Source organism: Tachyglossus aculeatus, chromosome 10 (genome assembly GCF_015852505.1).
Source record: "Tachyglossus aculeatus isolate mTacAcu1 chromosome 10, mTacAcu1.pri, whole genome shotgun sequence".
Lineage (NCBI taxonomy): Eukaryota > Metazoa > Chordata > Mammalia > Monotremata > Tachyglossidae > Tachyglossus > Tachyglossus aculeatus.
Window position 1 is genome coordinate 40,454,680 of NC_052075.1, and position 21,290 is coordinate 40,475,969.

The 21,290-nt window shown below is 41.6% G+C and overlaps 1 long non-coding RNA gene across 1 annotated transcript in view; it reads left to right on the top strand.

Annotated features, from left to right (window-relative positions):
* The first annotated feature begins 303 nt into the window (after positions 1-303).
* Positions 304-21,290, top strand: part of LOC119933169 — an 80,361-nt gene continuing 59,374 nt past the window's right edge. The window contains exon 1 of the long non-coding RNA XR_005452531.1: positions 304-399. This is a non-coding gene — a long non-coding RNA (uncharacterized LOC119933169). The remainder of the gene's footprint in view (positions 400-21,290) is intronic.

Here is a 21,290-nt window from a genome sequence, read left to right on the forward strand (position 1 = left end):
AATCAAGGCCAAACTGTAAACCAAGTAATAAACCAGTAAGGAATATTTTTAGTGCTTCCTCCTATTTATCTCTGTTCTAGCATCTGCCACAGCTGGGGCAAATGGCTGGTGATAATATAGGAGTGGATCTTGGGCAACAGTACTAGGGGAGCCAAAAAGGCAGCTTAGTTGCTGTTTAAGAATCTGTAGTAAGCAAGAATGGATAGTACCTTCTACCTGACACTTAAATATGTTCTCACTTCCTGACTGCCCCTCATATGTCAACCAATTTCTTGTCTCTTCTCTTCCTAGATCCTGCGTTATCCTGAATGATCCAAAAGGACCTGATTTCCAAATCTGTGGAAAGTGGAACTACCATTCTTGAGAGCAAGAGTCTTACTGTGTGTCCAAGGTCATGGGGTAAGTCTCCACAAACTGTTAAAATTGCAGAACTACAGAGGGCTTACAACTCTGGTCAGCTGATCCCTTTACTGCTAATTTATAAACTTGGTTGTGGGGGGAGTGTTTGGCATGCATTTTGAAAAAAGAATAAATGAAAATCAAAGAAAAGACTCTTTTCCTCCAAGAAGATTAGGTCAGCACCCATTATGTGCCCTTTTATAAGATGGCGGAGGAAAAACACCCCTCTCAGTACTGCTTCATGTTAATAACTAATTCAAAGGACAGATTGTGAGAGTTCTTGTAATTCCATCTATCTACTGGGTAATTCTTACTTTGTCCTTCTGCTCAACAGGATGGACTCCCACAGCTATGTGGGAAGCTTCATAAAAGTAATCCAGCTTGGCTTGCTCTGGTTTTTTTTTCCTCTCGTAGGAGGTTGTGGGAGGGGAGGGAGCTAGGGAAACCTTCAAGAGCTGGGGGCTATTCTCCTTACCTGCATGACTAAAATGACCACCAGGTCTGGGACAACTGGAGAGGGAGACTCCTCACCAGTGATGAGCGGATACTCACTCCCAGTTGTTTGTCCAAGGTAGAAGTTCCCACAGCTGAAATCTAGACCATTACCTCTTTTTCTGGCAGTATGTGCTTTGATTTGAACAATTTTGAAGCCTGGAAAAAAAATCAAGCTATTGAAAAGGCAGGATATACTTATGTTACTTCCTGCCATATCTTTGTTCTTCCTTCTTCCATTCTCTTTAAATATTTTTTGTCTGCCTGCCACTCGCGTTAGATTGTAGCCTCTTGAGGACAGCGAATCTTTGTCTTCCCTTTGTCAAATTCCCCTTTTTTTATGGTACTTGTTAAGCACTTTCATTTATTCATTCAATCGTATTTATTGAGTGCTTACTGTGTGCAGAGCACTGTACTAAGAGTTTGGAAAGTACAATTTGGCAACAGATAGAGACAGTCCCTACCCAACAACGGGTTCACAGTCTAGGAGGGGGAGACAGGCAGCAAAACAAGTAGACAGGTGTCAATACCATCAAAACAGATAAATAGAACTATAGATATATACATATTTATACATATCATTAATAAAATGAATAGAGTAATAAATATGTATAAATATACACAAGTGTTGTGGGGAGGGGAAGGGGGTACTGCAGAGGGAAGGAGTGGGGATGATGGCGTGGGGAGGAGAAGCAGAGGAAAAGGGAGGGCTCAGTCTGGGAAGGCCTCCAGGAGGAGGTGAGCTCTCAGTAGGGTTTTGAAGGGAGAAAGAGAGCTAGTTTGGCAGATATATGGAGGGAGGGCATTCCAGGCCAGAGGTAGAGTGTGGGCCAGGGGTCGATGGCAGGACAGGCGAGAACGAGGTGCCAGGCACTATACTAAGCATTGGGGTGGATACAATCTAATCAGGTTGCACACAGTCCATGTTCCACCTGGGGCTCAGTCTTAATCTCCATTTCACAGATGAGGTAACTGAGCATAGAGAAGTGAAGTGATTTGCCCAAGGTCACATAGCAGATAAGTGGTGGAGCCTTCTGACTTTTAGGCCTGTGCTCTATCCACTAAAACATGCTTCTCCTGTGGACTTAGCACAGTAATTAGCGCAAAGAGGGTGTTCAATTAACGCCACCAATTGCTTCATACATGTGTGTGCTGTCCAAGAAGACTGAAGGATGGCATGACTGTGGTGGAATGGTTTAGTCCAGGAGGGCCTCCTGGAGGAGGTGGCCTGTTAGGACTGGGCCCTGAATTGTGCCATATACAGACTGAGCATTTTGGAAAGATCATTTATAAGAAGCCTATTTATGAGACTATCAGAAATACCAAAGAATACTGTACTCTAAAGAGAATCAATTGCAAGCGTTTTCCTGGAAGCAGGAAAAGGGCCTTTAAAGCTGTGACCTTTTGGTTTTGATCTTTTGAAGAGAAATCTCAACACCTATGGAAGTGACATTTTGAGTTTATAAAATACCTCCTAACGTGGTAGAAATGAGGGCTATGAAAAAATGCATTTTAGTAAGGGGAGAATTCTAACTGAATTAGTATCCCTAAAACTTGTTTCATCTTCAGTAGCCCCTTTGGAAAGCAGAGTACTGTAGTAGGTCCTACCAACTGTGTTAGTTATGTGGTTATTTATTTGGACCACCCAAGTCGTACATAGTTTTGTTTGCCTCCCCTGTTTTTAGAGTGTAAATTTCTTGTGGTCAGGGAGTACATCCCACCTTTTGTTCTAAATTTTATCAGCACCAGTGGGCACTAAAATGATGTTATTACTACTGCCTGGGACTCTACAACATTGAATCAATGACATTTATTGAGCACTTACTGCATGCAGAGCACTGTATCATGTACAATAAAATTTGTAGAAACATTTGCCACCCTTGAGGAACTTTTAATTTACTGGAGGGGAGGCAAATTGATAGAATTTGTGGGGAAAAAGAAGACATACAATTGAGTAGATAAATAACAAATTAATTTTAGCCACCCACTCTCACATAATAGGGCAAATTTCAGGCACCCCTGTGGCTTCTGGGGCATGGATGTTTAATATGTAAATCTCGGCTTTACGGATTTTTTTTTAAAGAACAGATGGTTATTTGACTCAAAAGACTCTAATGGTTTCTTTGGAGCCGTTCAGGGCTATTGTATCTGTCATTCCTGAGAAATAGCATAATATGCTGGTATTTATAATGATTAGACTTATGTGGTGTTACTGTAAATCTTGGATTTCTTAAAGCAAAACATGTCAAATTATGAACTTGTGGCCACTGGGGAGTCTACACCAGGATTTAATTATTGGATATGTTTATGAAAAATTCAAGGTTTACGGCAACAATAACCATCCCAGTCATTTCAAAAACCTTGTGTGATTGAGTGCCTCAGCACTGACAGATATAATAGCCTATAAGTGATCCAAAGGTGCCGTTAAATCGATGTATGATGCCCCATGTCTGTACATGGAGGGGTGATGTAATGTACCATTGATCTTGAACAGTGATGATACAATGCTCTTGTCTTAGTTCTCAGAAGCCTCAATCCACCTATGCTATATTTAGCAGTCATAGATTTCATTTTCCTTTCTCTTACATATTTACATAATCGGCATGTTTGTCTTTTGGCCTGCTCCTCTGAAGGAAGCGTGAGCTCCAATTTTCCTTTCCTGTTGTTTTACATTACCTGAGTTATTCATGCCTAGCTTCGCTTCTTACCCATGTAAATAAGAACAATTTTAACTCCTTTTCAGATGAGAACCAATAAGCAAATTTATCAGAAGTCTATGAAATTACTAAACTGACATTGTGAGGTTCTGCTTCCTAAATTCACTGCTCATTTTCAAAGATTAGAGTTCCCTCCTCATATTCATTCATTCATTCAATCGTACCAACATGAATCATACTATATCCAGACCAGACTCAGGTTGGAATACAAACATTAAACTCTCTAATTCCTCAGTACTGTTAAATCCAAATTATGTAATGAAAACATGCATTACAACTGAATTTGTGATGTCTAATTCAGCTTCTCGCTCATGTGGAAGTTGGGGTTGCGATACAGGAGTCTATATGACTTACCTAATATCACTCAGGGAGCCAGTGGCATTGCTATAATCTTACAAAAGTTTGGTTTCTCTAGACATAATCATCTTTTGCGGCTGTTGAGTGGAAGCAGGTAATATTTGAGGTGTGATCCACTGAAGTGTGCTTGTGTGCCCCTACTGCCTGGCATTGGCTATTCCTTTCAAAACCACTGAGAAGGCATGTTTTGTGTGTGAGAAGCAGTATGGCCTAGTGGAAAGAGCACAGAGGACCTGAGTTCTAATCCTACCACTTTTCACTCCCTAGACTGTAAGCTTGCTGTGGGAAGGGAATATGTATGTTAGTGTTATACTGTACTTTCCCAAGTGCCTAGTACAATGCTCTGCACATGCAGAAAGCACTCAATTGTATTTGTATTTGTGGCATTAAGTGCTTATTATATGCCGGGCACTATATTAAGCATGCCCTATAAATACGATTGATCCTGTTTGCAACCTTGTACAAGTCACTTCTCTTTGCCTGTTACCTCATCTATAAAATGGGCATAAAATACCTCTTCTCCTCCCCCTTTGAATGTGAACCCCTTGTGGGACAGGGGCTGGGTCTGTTCTGAATATATTGCAGCCCAGTGTTTAGTTCGGTGTGCTTGTCATATTGTGCTTAAGTATTAGTATTTTTCATTTTGATTATCAACTTACAAGGTACAATTAAGGAAACAGAGGTCACTCATAGTGCTCTGAAGCACCTGGGAAAAGAAGCAGCGTGGTTTAATGGAAAGTGCACTGGCTTGGGAGTCAGAGGACATGGATTCTAATCCTGGCTCTGCCACTTTTCTGCTGTGTGACCTTGAGCAAGCCACTTAACTGCTCTGAGCCTGTTACCTCATCTATAAAATGAGAGTGAAGATTGTGAGCCCCATGAGGGACAACCTGATTGCCTTGTATCTACCCTACCACCCCCAGTGCTTAGAACAGTGCTTGGCACATAGTAAGTGCTTAAGAAATACCATCATCATCATTATTATTATCTTTCCCTCTTCCCAGATAAGTGGAAATGTGGAGATAATTTTTAATCTGCACACAATAGGTGCTCAGTAAATGCTACTGATTGAATAAGGCTCTCACTAGTCACTGAATCCTTCTGGGTTCAGTCTGCTGCCTCTGTCGATTAACATTCTTACCAAGCATCATTTGGAGCATGAATTTATCCAAAGGGTCTGACCTAATTTTTGTGTTGGATGAGATCCTTGGGCGATGGGCAACCCCATTTTCCTCTTCCTCAGTGGATTCATCACATTATTTTTTTTAGCATGAGGCCATAAAAGGAGCCAGCATGCAGATGATTTATCTTTAACATCGTGTAGAGTGACAATGCCTTTTCTCCCTAAGAGCCAGATGTTTCTTGAATGTTTTGTAAATAGGTACATCGCAAATTCATCCAATGTTTTCTAACAACTCTTAATGGTTCTCCATTTATTCTCATATGGGAAGCAGCAAGGTTTAGGAAGGTGGCAGTTTTTATTAGCACCCAATTGAATGGACGTTAAGATGAAAAAGGTTTAGTTGTTTGCACACAACTCTCTTTTCCCAAATCTTAGCACTTATGGAGGAAAAAACATTCGAGAAAATCAGTGCATGTGTAATGCAGAACTCAGTGCAATACCTAAACAAGTTCTGGATTTTATTTTCTGATGTGTACAGAGATTAGGTAGGTGAGCTCTCTAATTTCACATTTAAAATACACAATTTTACAAAGTGAAAAAGCAGGCCTTATTGGCCAAGGGAGGGATTCTGCTGGAGCTAAAGTGGCTACTTGCCGGCCCTTGCAGAGACCGGACACTCAGATATCCATGTTGTCACATGCATTATGCTGGGCCCACAGCAAGACATGATGATGTCATATGCAACATTTTGTGGATGTCTATCTGATTCCGCCCTAAACTGATTTCCAAAGGGATCCCTTCTTCCCCCTTTCCCATCCCCACCAATTTCTCCAGAACCTTTGCACTCTTCTTCCAGATCCCAGTTCATGCATTGCAGGCACCCACTTTAAGCCATGGAAAATCAAACAGTCATATTTATCGAGCTCTTACTGTGTGCAGAGCACCATTCTAGCACTTGGGAGAGTACAGAATGGCATCAGTGGAGGGAGGTTGGACGTTTTTAAAAAAAAATACACTAAACATAAAGACTTATGGCGTTTGCTTACTGGAATGGGGATGAACTGAAAATAAGGCATAAAATTAGGTAACTGGCTACTCTAGTTGAACTGGAGAGGGCTAGATTTCTAAGGAATATTTCATATTTGGTTTTGCACTGGTTGTGGGTACGGTCTTCCATCACTCTAACAAAGACCACCCTTTGAAGGGAAACAGTTCTTTTTTTAGTTGCTTCTACCAATGCAGCACCATCTTTATGTCGAAGATAGGTTTTCTGGTTAGAAACCGACCCTCTCCTCTGAGTCATAGTCAATCTCAGACAATTATGATAGTAATACATTAGTCCATTTATGTGGCAGTGTTGGAGCTTCTTAATCAGTCTGCAGATTTGAAGTGAAAGCTGAGAGAAATGCAAGGAGTAGGGCCGTTGAAAATGTTTCATTTTCTTCCCTTTCATGTGTTGTTTTTGATCTCTGTTCACTTTGGATCTGGGACAGCTGACCAAAGGTGGAAAATCAAGCAATGGAATCACCAAACATGTGCATTCCAAAGAGGATGAAGGGGGTGTCTGGTCAATAGGCAGTAGGAAACCAGCCTGGGCATGAGGTGACATTGACAAACGTCTACTGGAATGGTGAAGAAAGGACTTTACCAGAAGATGTGCCTGAGTGGATTCCTTAAAGACCCCAATTAAGCTTGAGGGCCATCATTTTTCATCCTCCCATACCTTAAATCAACTCTATTTTTCCAATTCCATCCATAAATTTAAAATGACTTCCCAGCTGATTTTATTTGAGGGTGAATTATTCTGTTGAAACCTGACAAGCAATGAAGAATCAGCTTTCAATCATGGAAATCTAGCAGCTTCAGATTCCCTGTGAACTATGCTTGGGAAGCAAGGGAATTTTTTTTTCCCTTGCCATCTTTCTCCACTCACATACTGTGGTATTGTCAAAGTATATTGTATTATTAGACTACTTGAAAGGCTTAGCCGTTTTAGAGTGTTGTGCAAATCCTAATATTTTCTCTGACTAGAAACCTAAGGAGCCAGGTAGCACACTGTTAGAAAATTTCAATTTGCCCAGTTGAAAGGTAAAGGGTAAAAGGATAACAATAATGTGTTTTGGGTTTTTTTTTTCCTTTTGTCAACTTGGGTCCCAAGCTTTTTCTTCTAATAGGCGATGACAGGGCATTCCATTTTTAGCTTCTGCGCTTTTAAATAGTAATGGAAGAGAATTGAAATAATAGCACGTACCATGCCTTTTTCTGTTCATCTTGATGAGGTAATAGTGCACAGTGCAGTATACTAAGGCCTGAGGAAAAAATACACAGGTGAAAATTAGACATGGTCATCTGTCCTCAAGGGACTCACAATGTAAGACTAATGGAGGGAAGAGGGGATGGGTGATAGACACAAAAGGAAGCATGAAACAATAACATAAAACAAGTATGGGATTAAGTGCTTGCAACGTGCCAAAGTGCAGCAGTAGATACAATTCAATCAGATGACACACAGTCCCCATCCTATATGGTGTTTACAATCTGAGGGGGAAGAATAGGTATTCAATCCTCGGTCAAGTCATTTAATGCCTCTGTGCCTCAGTTACCTCATCTGTAAAATGGGGATTAAGACTGTAAACCCCATGAGGGACATGGACTATGTCCAACCTGATTACTTTGTATCTACCCCAGTGCTTAGAACAGTGCCTGGCATAGAGTAAGTGCTTAACAAATACCACTTTAAAAAAAAATGGAAGAACTCGGGTTAGAACCCAGGTTCTTAACTCCCAAATCCGTCCTCTTCTCACTAGACCATGTTCCTGTATGGCACACTAAGGATAGAAGAGCACAGTTTGGGGCTCTTCACAGTTAAGAGTCTAACAATTTTATCATTCCTAATAATCTGTAAGTTATCACAGAATCATGCTGCTGCTGGCAATATATGAAGTTTAGTACTATGGTGAAACATCTAGGTAGTTTTCTTCAGGTTTGAAGATGGCATTACTGGATTTGATATTTTATCGGATTGCTTATGGCCATTAAGAATGAGGCATAATCAATAAGCCCTTTTTTTGTGTGTTTGTGAGGAACAGGTACAGAGGAAATGCCTTGACACAATACCCTGGCACTCTTAATTAGACTCTTTCCCTAAACATCTTATCCCTTGAATGGCCACCATTCACATAAAGGTGGGTACTTATAGCTCTTCTAAAATGCAACTGAAACAAAAAATGAGGCTTTTTTGAACAGATCAAAGAATTTTGACCTCTCTTATCCCAATGGGTGGGAGGGCAGGAGGGACTAAAAGGGGGTTCTTAAAGAATTTAAAACTGTTATTCACGTTGTTGTTTTTTTCCCCAATCTCCTCTTTCCTTTCCTGGAAGGATGATGTTGGAAAGATAAATCCAATCAAAAAGACAACTGCTCATGATTCCTGGGAACCCAAACAGTTCCTTTTTCCCACCTGGGAACCTACTGAGGATAATAGTACCCTGGGCACTTCGCCTCTGATCCCAATCCTGCCAACCCACCCACTTCCACTAGCCTGCAGAGGAGAAGTAGGGATGAGATAGGAGTTCTCTAGAGGAGGGGTTGACTAATCATAGAACTCTGATCCTCTGGTGGAGGAAGGATGCACTGGGACCTGGGTTGGGGGGAAAGCAAGAATAAGACCACCACCCTGGGAATTCCCAGTCTCACTTGAGTCCTGGACGTGTTATCCCCTTCTCTATTGGCCTACATGCTTTCTTTGTACCCTCTTCCAAAGCTTTAAATCCCCTTCTATCCTAGTCATTTCATTCACCTGTTTGTCAAAAAGAGGCAGGTTTCCTTCTTAGGAGTAAGGAAAGGAATATATTTTGCTCTTTGTAGCCCAGTTAGTTTCCTGGATAGAGGCCTGTACAATACCCTGAAGGGCTTGGGCTACAATCTTGGCCTTCTATGCTTTAGGGCTGATATTGGGGATTGTTTCTCCTGTTCCAGGTAAACTCTAGCAAGGGCCTTGGTTTCCATCCTTCCTCCCCTGCCCAACACATCTCTCCTCTCCTAGCACTTAGTACAGTGCTGTTAGCACAGTGAGCACTCAATAAATGCCATTGATTGATTACTTCTGCACATGAGACTGAGGAACCACTAAGGATTTTATGGTGACCAACCTGCTAAGTAATTTGTCCCTGTATAAATTATTTGTAAAGTACTAACCAAAACCAATATGGGCAGAAATGATGTTTAATGTATTGTCAGTCCAGAGAGTATTTCATTTGCTTAGGGTGACGAGTTCCTTGATTATGCTCCTCAGGAACTATCTCATTGACTTACAAAGGGGAAAGATAAATAGTAAATGTTCAGGATTAATGTACAGGGCTTCAAGGCATTAAGGAATCTGTAGGTGCCTTTGGGGTATATAGTACATGTTTCTAAAGAGGAATAAGCTCCTGGAAATCCCAACAAATCCCCTAGTAATGTTGTTTGGCAAGTGATCAGGGTTATAAATGAGCATGTCTCACTTTTGCAGTACTAAAAAATAGTTGGGAGGGGTAAATAAACTTAATTAGCTGTGAGAGTCTTCAGTGACCTTAATACAAACACTTAGTGACTTCTGAGTTAATAAGGATTTGGGAAGGGGAATCAGACACTCTAGAGCAAAGGAGTGGGTCAGGGTTCCCTCCAGAGAAATGCTTGAGTTTCGAGTGACTTCAGATGGACTTCAAAACCTCCATAAAACATCATTCCATTACACTGTGGCAGGCATGGTGCTAATCTGTGTCCGGGGTCCACAACAGCCTCAGCGACCTCCTCCTAGGAGATTCACACATCAGCCATATGGGTTGCAGCAATATTTCATCCATCTGGAGAAGCTTTTGAATCAGGCCCATGGGAGCTGCCTTTGGCCACTTGTGCAAAGACACAGAGACTCAGTGATTTAGAGCAGAAGGAGTCCGAAGTCAGAATAGGAAAAAGCAAATCAAATAAATGCCATTGCTCTCCCATGGGAAGGTCTGGATTGGCAAAAGCCAAATGGAACTAAGGCCAGAGTAATTTTCCGGTTGACTTGCTTCATGTAGACAAAGTAGATCATGCAGATTGAAAGTGGATTTTGTCCTCAATGGTCTAGTTGGTCTACATGAAGCAAATTAAGCAGATAAAGGCTCTTTCCTGAAGTTTGCCTGGGTTTATGTAGACTTGGCCAAGGTGAACAAAGAAGGAGAAAAGGGTACTTTGTGTCTCATCTGTGAACTTCCCTATTATTATAATTATAATATCATGTGCTAGGGGTAATCAGGTTAATCAGGTGTGATATAGTCACTGTCCCACATTGGGGGGGGGGGGGGGGGGGGGCGTTCATTCTAAGTAGGAGGGAGAACCAAGCAATGCGTCTCCATTTTATAGAGGAGGAAACAGGCTACAGAGAAGTTAAGTGCCTTGCCCAAGGTGCACACCAGCCAACTAGTACAGCTAGGATTAGAAGCCAGGTTCTCTGATTCCTAGACCATTGCCCTTTCCACTCAACTATGCTGCTGCTCCTTCTCTGTTCCTTAATGGACATTGGAAGCAGAACACATTAGATCTCCTAACTGGAGCTGAAGGAAGATTAGAATTCTGACTGCTATGCAGTTTGTTTAAAATGTGAAAAATCAGTAGTTCCAGTAGAAGACCAGAAAAACAGGAAGGGAGTGAGAGCAAAGATTGATAGGTAGTGGCTCAAATAATGCCTCTTGCCAGTTGAGATAATACCATAGAAAGTGAGCTTACTTTCTCAAAAGACATCCTCATTTTGGGCTAATTGGCATTTGACCATTTTAGAGGTGGCTTTATAAAGTGATTATTCCTTCGTTCAAGTCCATTTCAGATTGATTTCAATCCTTGTAGCAAAGATAAGGAGGGTAAGAGAAGACCTAGTTACTTAGAGGGCCTAGTTACCCCTGATTTTCCTGGAGTTATTTGCCTGTATTCCAGACTACTCGCATCCACCCTCCGAAGAAGAAAACTGCAGTGTGGTCAGAGGGTCAACACCACCTTTCCCATGTTGTCTTGGCTATTTGAGGCTTTGCAAGCCATGAATTTGTGGTCCCCAATCAATCAAGATTGAGTGCACACTGTGTGCGGAGCACTGGACAAAGTCCTAGGGAGAATACAAGTAAGTAGTGTTGGTAGTGTTTCTTGGCCACAGGGGGATGCAGCGCAGCTTAGTGGAAAGAGCACGGGCCTTGGAGTCCAAGGACATGGGTTCTAATTCTGGCTCTGCCCCATGTCTGCTGTATGACCTTGGACAAGTCACATAATTTCTCTGTGCTTCAGTTACTTCATCTGTAAAAAGGGGATTGATTTTGACTTTGAGCGCCAAGTGCGACAAGAACTATGTCCAACCTGATTACCTTGTATCTACCCCAAGGCTTAGAACGGTGCTTGGCACATAGAAAGCTCTTAACAAATACCACAGTTATTATCTTAAAGAGCTTACAATCTAGAGGGTATGACAGGCCTCAAAATTAATTACAGATATGTATATAAGGGTCGTGAGTGGGTGAATATTGAGTGCTTAAAAGGTAAATATCCAAAGGCATAGGAGACACAGAAAGGAGAATGATTAGGGAAAATAAGGGATTAGTTTGGGAAAATCTCCTCCTCATCATCAGTTGGTATTTACTGAGGGTTTACTACATACACAGCACAGTAGTAAGCACTTGGGAGAGTGAGATACAACTGAGTTAGCAGACACATTCTGTGCCCATAGCAAGGTTACAGTATAGAGGGGGAGACAGACATTGTTATTTATAATATAATTTAAAGATATATTTGGAGGAGATTTATTTTAGTAAGGCTTTGAAATTGAGGAGTATGGTGGTTCATCAGCTAAGGAGAAGGGTGTTCAAGGCCCAAGGGAGAACATGGGCAAGATAGCTAAGATTGAGGTATAGTGAGCTGGCTGAGATTAGAGGAGTGAAACATTGTGGGCTAGGTAGTAGGAGGAAATCAGTGAGGTAAGGTAGGAGGAAGAGAGTTGACTGAGTGCCTTAAAGCTGATGGTGAAGTGTGCCCAAGGTCACAGCAAGTAAGTGGCAAAGCCAGGATTGGAACCCAGGTCCTGTGACTCCCAGGCTTGTGATCTTTCCAAGTGTACTGTGCATTTACATGAGTTCTGGATATACTGTAATCCCTGGCCTTTAGGTGACTGGGTCTCTTAAAACAAGTCATTCCAACAAGCCCCTGAGTTCTGGACAAGCACCATGCATTTTTGCCCAAAACATTTGCTTTCAGCTATCCTCTAACTTTGAGTTTCTGGTGGTTTGCGGAAGGTTAGGTACACTGTAGACAATGGATCGATCTCACCCAGGGAAGGAAGAGGAGGAGGAGGAGACTAGAGGAATCACCTGGAAGGCTCATCTTGTATTTCCACCAGCACTTAACACAGTGCTAGTAAGCACTTAACAAATTCCACAATCATTATCCTCCTTTACTCCAGTGCCCCACCCCAGAGGCTTTCCAGAATTAAAGACACTGTAGCAGTTGGAGAGGCAATGATTAGAGGAAGCAGCTCCCTTGTCACCTTCCCTCTCTCTCTCTCTCTCTTCCCATTCCCCTGAATGGATGATCGTCCTTGCAAAGAATCAGCATGTGGCTGAGATCATTATTTTGATTCCATCAGCCTGGGACCCAGTTCCGGACTGGCAAATCTTCCAGATTTCCCATCTGATCAATCACACATGCTCTCTCGTCAGCCTTGGCCGACCTTATGCTGACTTCCACAAAGCCCCAGGGGATGGAGTCTTGGAAGGTAACTGGGACATGCCTGCCATCCAGAACAGCATTGGAGCCATGGGGATGGTCTGGTGGGATTTGGGGGCTATAGACCTCACTGAGTCACTAGCCCAGTGTATTTGAACAGTCATCAAGTGAGGCCACTCGGGATGCTAAAGGCAGAGGTGAGAGTGTTATTCCATCCAGAGCACTCTGAGTGAGAGACACTGTGCTAACTGAATGGAACTCTCTAAAAAAGAGGATTCATTTTCCTGATTTCTGCTTATCTTCAAAGACATCAGGATTTAAGAGCCAGATCACTGGAGAGCCTCACCTTTTCTGCAGAGATAAGATAGTCTGTGTGTGCTCATGTTTAGAATTAGAGATGCTTCCCAAATTATAGAGGAAATGATTTGATAATGAAGAACAGCACAGAAAGTCTGTGCTACAGAACTCTAGATTACAGACCTGGAATCAGGATGGATAATTTAATTCCTCACAAGGACATAGGAACCCAGCTAGCTACTCATCTCTGTGTGTGCATAAGGGTTTCCAGATTGCATCAAAAGCTCCTTTTGTCACCACAATCTTGAATTGGTTTTTGTTTCTACCTCTGCAAATTAAGTCCTAGAAATTCATGGCTGAAAGGGACCCTAGCTTCTTCTGTTTCCTGGCCTCAGAGTGATATTTAAGCTGCTCCCCATGCTACGCTTACAAATTACAAAATGCCACAGGCATTGGTGGGAAGCAGAGATTGGATTCATTCGTAACTACGCTTGTTAGGATTACTGAACCCAAGCAAGGCAATCCAAAATGACCAAAGCCTTTGTGGTTAATCTCAGAGATCATTTCCTGACTTGGGGATGCTACTGAATGACAGTGAAATTGTCATCTTCATCCTTCAATTCTGAGCACCCATAGGCTATAGAATATGGTGCTAAGAAATGTTCATTAGTCAATCATATTTGAGCGCGTACTGTGTGTAAGTGCTTAATTCATTCAATCGTATTTATTGAGCGCTTACTGTGTGCAGAGCACTGTACTAAGCGCTTGGGAAGTACAAGTTGGCAACATATAGAGACGGTCCGGACCCAACAGTGCACTCACAGTCTAGAAGGGGGAGGCAGTCTAGAAGGAGGAGAATGTATACTAAGAGCTTAATGTATACTAAGAGCTTGGAAGAGTACAATATAACAATAAACAGACACCGTCCTTGATCATAGCAAGCTTATAGTCTAGCACGGGAGACAGACATTAATATAAATAAATTGAAGATATGTACATAAGTGCTGTGGGGCTGGGAGGGGGGAAGAATAAAAGGAGCAAGTTAGGGTGACGCAGAAAAGATTGGGAAAAGAGGAAAGGAGGGCTTAGGGAAGGCCTCTTGGAGGAGATGTGCCTTCAATAAGGCTTTGAAGGGAGCGAGAATGATTTCTGTCAGATATGTGAAGGGAGGGCATTCCAGGCCACAGGCAGGTCACGGGCTAGAGGTTGGTGGCAAGATAGAAATGTCCCAGGGGACTAGCAGATAGCAGTCACTTCTGCTAGAACACACATTCATGTTACTCTATGGAAGAATTATGGAACATTCTTCCCATAGTGTATGTGCTGCATATAGCATGGACTACAGAGTGGCACAAGCAAGGCAATGCTTAACTTTCTAGCCTGTGTCTCAGCCTTTCTCTCTTGCACCAGGCAAAACAGAACCAAGGTTTTATTGTTGTATTTTTACACCTTTATTATGATTTTTAATACAATCAAATAGCAATGAATGAAAAAGTGAAAAATATTCTTCTAAGTGTTGAACATAAAAATAGTATAGTAACCTTTATCAAGACTTGTCCGTCAGGGTGCTACCTTCAAGCCGTTAATTCCTATTGAATGATTGGTTAGTAGTGTGATTTTTTTTTTTTTCTTCCATAATACAAAGTTGTTCATTATAGGAAAACTGGTACGTTGAATATATTGACACCCAGGAGTTCAAGACTTTTCAGGGGCCATAAAATACATGAACCATTTCTGGAGTGTTATGAATGAATTGAAACCTGTTCTGAAGGTCCACTTGGACTGGGCCATGAGAAGTTAAAATTCTTTGAGGTGAGGGGTGGAAAGGGCTAAACTAGAAGGGTTAACTGGGGAGGAGGAAGAAAGATACATTTGACCTTCCCCAAAGCATAGCAAAAGCAAGCTACACAGTGTTCTTACCCAGGCACACAAAGAACATCATGTAACTCTGTAATGGTATAAGTGGGGGTGTGAGTTCTTGCCAGTGCTGACCTCGGTGAGGTTGCCTCAGAATCGCTGATGTTAGGACAACTCCACACCCACTGGCAAGTCTGAGCTCTGAAATATGGGTTCCCTTTCCTGTGCTTGATGTGCAAGCAGTTTTAATCAATCGTACTGAACCCAAGCAAGGCAATCCAAAATGACCAAAGCCTTTGTGGTTAATCTCAGAGATCATTTCCTGACTTGGGGATGCCACTGAATGACAGTGAAATTGTCATCTTCATCCTTAAATTCTGAGCATCCATAGGCTGTAGAATATGGTGCTAAGAAATGTTCATTAGTCAATTGTATTTGAGCGCGTACTGTGTGTAAGTGCTTAATTCATTCATTCATTCAATCGTATTTATTGAGTGCTTACTGTGTGCAGAGCACTGTACTAAGCGCTTGGGAAGTACAAGTTGGCAACATATAGAGACAGTCCCTACCCAACAGTGGGCTCACAGTCTAGAAGGGGGAGACAGAGAACAAAACCAAACATATTAACAGTCAGTATAAGTGTTGGCAAACCACCATGGTCCAAGGTTCATGAAATAGAGGAAAACAGTTTAAAATTCCCTAAGGTGGTAGTGATTTTTAGGGCATTGTTTGGGGGGAGGACAAGACCAAGGAAAATGGAATCTAGGAACAAAACAAGCCTAAGACCTCATTGTCAGGTTTTGCATCAATATGCAAGGCAATTAAACAGGAAATTACATTTTCTAGCCATTCTCTGAAAAAAAATTGAAGGATGTAAAGAGTTCAATTAAAGACAGTAGCAGTATGAGCTCAAAGAAATAATCCATAATAAAAAATATCCAATTGAAACCTTTCCATAATAGAATCTAAGTACCTAAATCTTGTAAACTCATTATAGGCAGGGAGGGTGTGTTCTAATTCTGTTGTACTGTACTTTTCGAAGTACAATATAGTATAGTGTAGTGCTATGCACATAGTAAGTGCTCAATAAATGCCATTGATTCTGCTCCAAATCCTCATTACACCTGGCTTCAGTAGGAGCCCTGTAATGGGCTTCCTATCAAGTTTGGAGTGGATCAAAGACAGATTCTAGCTGAGTCAGCACCATTTTGGCTTGAATAAAAGGTGGAAGCTGATCCATATTAAAAAAGAAAAAACAAACCAAAACAACAACAGTAAAAAAAAATTTGAGTGTGCTGAGGGGATTCAATCTGACATTTACAAAGAAAAAGACAAGAAAACTCAGTTCGCTAACCTAGGGGCCACTGGCTTCTATATGTGTCAAGTTGTGTTGAATAAATGATATCAGGGAGTAGCCAAGTTTTCTGCCCAACAGAAAGCTTATCTGATTCTGTTAAAGTAACTCTGCTGCCTTGTCTTGCTCCAGTGCTGAAGCAAAGGTTCACAGGAGCTATTACTGGGAGACAGAATGAGATTTTAATGGAGGCAAAGAATGGAGCTAAAGCTGTAAAAAAAAAAAAAAAAGAAACACACAGCTTCCACAAAGGAGCAATTATTCAATGACCTGCTTGGTAATGAACCTTAACTGTAGTCAGGAAACATTCACTGCAACTTCTAAGGTTGGTTGATGCAGAACAACCCCTCAGTATCTCAGTTTCTCCATCTATTAAAAAGGGCTGTTGAAGCTGAGTTGGGAACAGAGCGTATTCAGGAGTAACTTTCTATCAGCTTCTCTCTCTCTCCCTCCCTCTCTCTCTGTCTCTCTTCCCGCCACCCCTCCAGGAAGTAGGATGAATAAAGTGCTTTGCACATAGTAAGCACTTAATAAATGCCTTTTTTATTATTATTATTATTATTAAAAATGGCATTCTATACCAGCTGTGGATGACATGAAGACCACTGTTACTCAAACAGTTGTTAATGTGGTATCTGAGGTTGGGCTAGGTTTACAATAATGATAATGGCTGCTTACCATGCCCTCACTTCTGGAGGAGGCATAGTATAATCAGATCAGACAAAGTCCCTGCCTGAAGTGGGACTAAGCAGTCTAAAAGGGAGGGAGGACCCATTTTACAGATGAGAAAACTGAGGCCCAGAGAGCCTAAGTGACTTGTTCTAGGTTGCAGATCAATTGAGGGAGACTGGACTCTGATGTGGGCCATTTCATTCATTCAGTCATATTTATTGAGCACTTGCTGTATGCAGAGCACTGTCCTAAGCACCTCGAAAGTACAATACAGCAAGTAGAGACAATCCCTGCCCACAGTGGGTTCATAGTCTAGAGGGAGATGACAGGCATCAGTTCAAGTAAACAGGCATCAATATAAATAAATAGAATTATAGATATTTGCATATTATACATAAGTGCTGTAGGGTGGGGAGAAGAAGGAGCGAGTTAGGGAGACATGGAAAGGAGTTGGAGCTCAGGAAAACTGGGGCTTGGTCTGGGAAGCCCTCCTGGAGGAGGTGTGCCTTTAGTAGGGCTTAAAAATACAGAGCATTTCATGAATTTGCATATTATTTGACTTGCAGCCCTGTGGTCTTCCTCCTACAGTGGGGTCTTTGTAAAGGATGTATTCATTGGGCACAGAGGTTGGCAAAGCTCTGTACAAGGCTCTTGAGAAATATACAGAGGTATAGGATGTAGTTCTTGTCCTTGAGGAGTTTACAGTCTAAAAGCGGATGTGAGAATAGCCTCAAAACAACTATCAAATGTAAATCAGTCATTAACAAGTAAACTGATGAACAAAGGTGAATCCTGGCTCTGCCAAGGGTGGGGTGGACTTAACTGGCTTAGCCCCAGCCCCAGTACCTGTGGAATTGCACCTCACAAATCCAGCACCCCTGAGTTCGGTGGTTGGGTTTTTAATATAAAGATTCACCCAATGACTTATATTTGTAAATCTAGTACTTGTTCAGTGGTAGATTAGTAGCTACTTTTTAAAATAAACTTTTTTTTGCCTGAATACTACAGAGTTTTAAGTGGTAAATAACATAGTCTCTTGAGCTCTGGAACCTCTGCTGTGATGAAATTCATTCAATCATATTTATTAAGCGCAGAGCACCAAATGAGCTCCACTGGTGGAATCTCCCAACTGCTCCTTCCATGCCTCAGTCTAACACTTGCCAGAGATCCATCTTATGTAGCCAGTGTCCCTGTTCCATTTAGCACCCTGCCTACTTCACCCATAAATCCCTGACTGATGAGAGGAACCCCATCACAAAAATGTGTGCCCAAGCCCCTCAGCAGACTAACACTTGGATTCATTCCATGCATGTAAGGCTTATGGCCCATGAAACCAGGAGAAATACACACCATATATTACCTTTTCAAGTCATGATGTATAAGAAGCAGTGTGACCTAGTGGAAAGAGTACAGGCCTGGAAGTCAGAGGACCTGGGTTGTAATTTCAACTCTGCAATTGCTTCCTGTGTGAACTCGGGCAAGTCACTTAACTACTCTGTTCTTCAGTTTCCTCAATTGTAAAATGGAGATTAAATACCTGTTCTCCCTCTTGCTTAGACTGAGACCCTTGTGGGAAAAGGACTGTGTCCACCTGATTAGCTTGTATCTATTCCAGCACTTAGGGCATGACAGACAGCACTTAAGTAGAACAATAGTAATAATAACAACAAACTAGCAATTCAGACATCTAAGGAGCACAGACCCCATGAAAGTAAATTTCAGGGGAAATGGTTAACCTTAGTAGGAATTCCAACAGTGGCAAATGCTCTTTCTTGACTTGTTAGCATCCTGCCACCAAAACAACTCACTTCTAATTTCTCATACTTACAATTCCTTCTCCAGTTAACAAATCATTTAAATAGTGATACCTATCTGAATGGGTTTTTATTTATCAGCAAGTAGTTAAGGGAGCTGCTGAGTGGGCAGGTTCTGTGACTGAAGGAGTCATGTGACATGACTGATCAATAGCAGTTGGGTATGTGTATGTGTGGTCCCTGGCCTGTGAATAGCATCGTTTGATTTTTATTCAGCAAGTTGCTTCTTTTGTTCTCTCACTGTTATTTTGTCTTACATACTAGTCATTTCTGATTTGATCAGCTCATGGGGATAAAATCAATTTTTCGTGCTTTGAGTTTAGGATATTTTAAATACAATTTCTACAAGACAAAATATTTGAATGTGGATTTTCCACACTTAAAACCTGCTCAAATTGTGCATCTGTGGACATGTGTGTGTGTGTGAGAGAAAGAACCTCACTTATGTAAATAGGCTCTATTGTGGTGTGACTAGGTTTTTGCTAGGCACTTGGTATATCAAGCTTGAAGTAATCTCTGTGGCATAGTTCTTAACCATCCTCCTGTGTACAGGTACATGGATTTGAGATCCTTGCATGAAAGCCTCCTAGAAATACAGGGCAGAGTGAGAAGCATCATTGCCTCTCTGAATTAAGCTCCCACACCCTGCAGTATGGAGAGCATGTCTTCCTTGTGTATGTGCCTTAAGCACAATCATCAGCATACAATGAATCCTGGCTGACTGTCACAGAGACTTTTCGATGGTGCTCATAATCCTGTTGAGTTGGAAGAATTTCCCAGTGGATCACAAAGCTCTTCTGACTTCAGCTTCCAGGTCCCTGGTTACAACATCAAGCAAAATGGTATTGAATGGTTTAAACAGGATTGGATACACCACACCTAGTCATCCTTTACTCTGATGGTGGTAGGTAAACAATCAGAGATGATTGTTCAACACTGACTCAAATAAACACAGTGCTCCAGAAGGACAGTAAATCTGAAGAAAACCAAGGTTAAGTCCTGGCCTCTCAATTCATCAGTGGTATTTATTAAGTGCTTATTACATGCAGAGCATTGTACTAAGCACTTGGAAGAGCACAACACAACCAAGTTAGTAGACGCATTCCGTGCCTACAACGGGCTTACAGCCTAGAGGGGGAGATAGACATTAATATAAATAATTTATGATTATGCACATAAACTGATGGTGGAAGTGAATACCAAATACCCAAAGAGTACAGATCCAAGAGAATTAGATGACACAGAAGGGAGAGGGAGTGGGGAAAAGAAAGCTTAATTGGGGAAGGCCTCTTTGAGGAAACATGACCATAATAAGGCCTTGAAGGTGGGGAGAGTGGTCACCTGGTGTATGTGGTAGGGGCGGGAGTTCCAGACCCAAGGTCTTACAGCAGACAAGTGACAGTACCAGAACCCAGGTCCCTCTTGCTTCCAGGCCCATTCTCTATCCACTAGGCAAGACTGCTTCTCTGGAATTCTGCATTTCAGGAGTGTTATATTGCTCCTAAATTGATGTTTTAGGCTAGTGAAGAGTGGTCTCTGTCTGTAGCATTTTAATGTCATTTTTCAGCCTCTTTATGCCCAAGTCTCTAATAAGTAAAAAAAAAAAAAAGAAAAGAAAAAGATCCCAATGACCACACTGGGGAAAAGTGTTTGTTATATGCTTGTATTCATGCTCTTCTTCTAAGGAAAGGAATAGGCATTCCCAGCCAGAGATCAAATTCCTCAAAGTGTGATTTTTCGTGGGATGTTTAGAATGAAAGACAGCAGTTTCATTAGCCTTCCCCTGTGAATAGCTAAAAAAAAAATCAAAGTCAAGAGCCCTCACTACCCCAGTAATCTACTTCAGCCTACATTCAAAAGGTTTGTAATTGCACAGGGTATTTAATAAGTGATTTCAGTGGCAAATCATTTCTATGAAATTGCCTGCTGATCCCAGCCAACATGAAAAGCCTAGCTTGAACCCTGAATAACTATTTGAGATCAAGCAGGGGACCAAGAAAATTGCACATTTGTTCTTCATTTTTTAAAGATAAAAAGACAAGACCATACAAAATGACATTTCTGGGCCAGAGCAATGGTCCATCCAATCCAACATTCTCTCTCTGACGGAAGCACCAGGATGCTTGGAGGAATTATGCAGTGGTTGCCCTCATACATTTCCATAGGTTTAGGGACATATTAATTAACACCTCTAATCGGGTCCCTCTAAATTCCTTAATGTTCCCCTCAATAATAATGATGATGGTATTTGTTAATCGCTTATGTGCGAAGCACTCGTGATGTATTGCTCATTCTTGAATTTAAATAAATCTCTGCTGGACCTACTAATATTTTCTTCCTGCACAACTTCCCTGTGGTCCCAACTTCTAAGAATAATCATCACTTGATATTTGTAAGCACTTACTATGTACCAAGCACTGTACTAAGCACTGAGGTGGAAACCAGATGATCGTCAGACAGTCCCTGTTCCATACAAAGCCCAGAGT